General features: G+C 40.9%; 1 protein-coding gene across 1 annotated transcript in view; it reads left to right on the top strand.

Annotated features, from left to right (window-relative positions):
• Aqp11 (aquaporin 11) overlaps positions 1–587 on the top strand; it is a 12,681-nt gene that overhangs the window by 10,783 nt on the left and 1,311 nt on the right. The gene's annotated exons all lie outside the window — the stretch shown is intronic.

Raw genomic sequence — 587 nt, forward strand, 5'->3', positions numbered from 1 at the left:
TATATATATATATATATATATATATATATAGCATCCTGTACAACACTGTGGCCCATGTAGCCACACACTGACTCCTAAGCCCCATCCGCGTTACTGCAGTCGGGATCAGGACGGGGACGTGGCCCACGAAGTGCGTCCTTAGCATGCTCGAGCCTCTCCATCGTATCAGAGAAACAAAAACTCTTTTAAAGAGGGACCAAGGAATGTACTATAAAGATAATGTGCAATTTATATATTGCCAGTGTTTATGTTACCAGCATTTCTTCCTTTTACTTAGTCATCAGCTAAATAAAATAGGCAAAACACCTATACAATAAAAGTAATTTATAAAAAGTTAAAAAAGATTGAAGATTTGAGGCTGGAGGCGCTACTAAGTGGTCACAGCTTCTCTAGTGTTATTAGCATTACTAATTGTTTTAAACTATAAAGACTGAAGCACTGGTTTTAGGTATTTGCGTGGGACACATCTGTAAAACCCGCTATGATGGGCCCATGAAGCCAGAGCCAGAGCCTCACATACACACCCAGACACTCTGGGTGAATATCCAAGGGAGGATCACATACACACCCAGACACTCTGGGTGAAT

This window comes from Microtus ochrogaster, chromosome 22 (genome assembly GCF_000317375.1).
Source record: "Microtus ochrogaster isolate Prairie Vole_2 chromosome 22, MicOch1.0, whole genome shotgun sequence".
Taxonomy (NCBI): Eukaryota; Metazoa; Chordata; class Mammalia; order Rodentia; family Cricetidae; genus Microtus; species Microtus ochrogaster.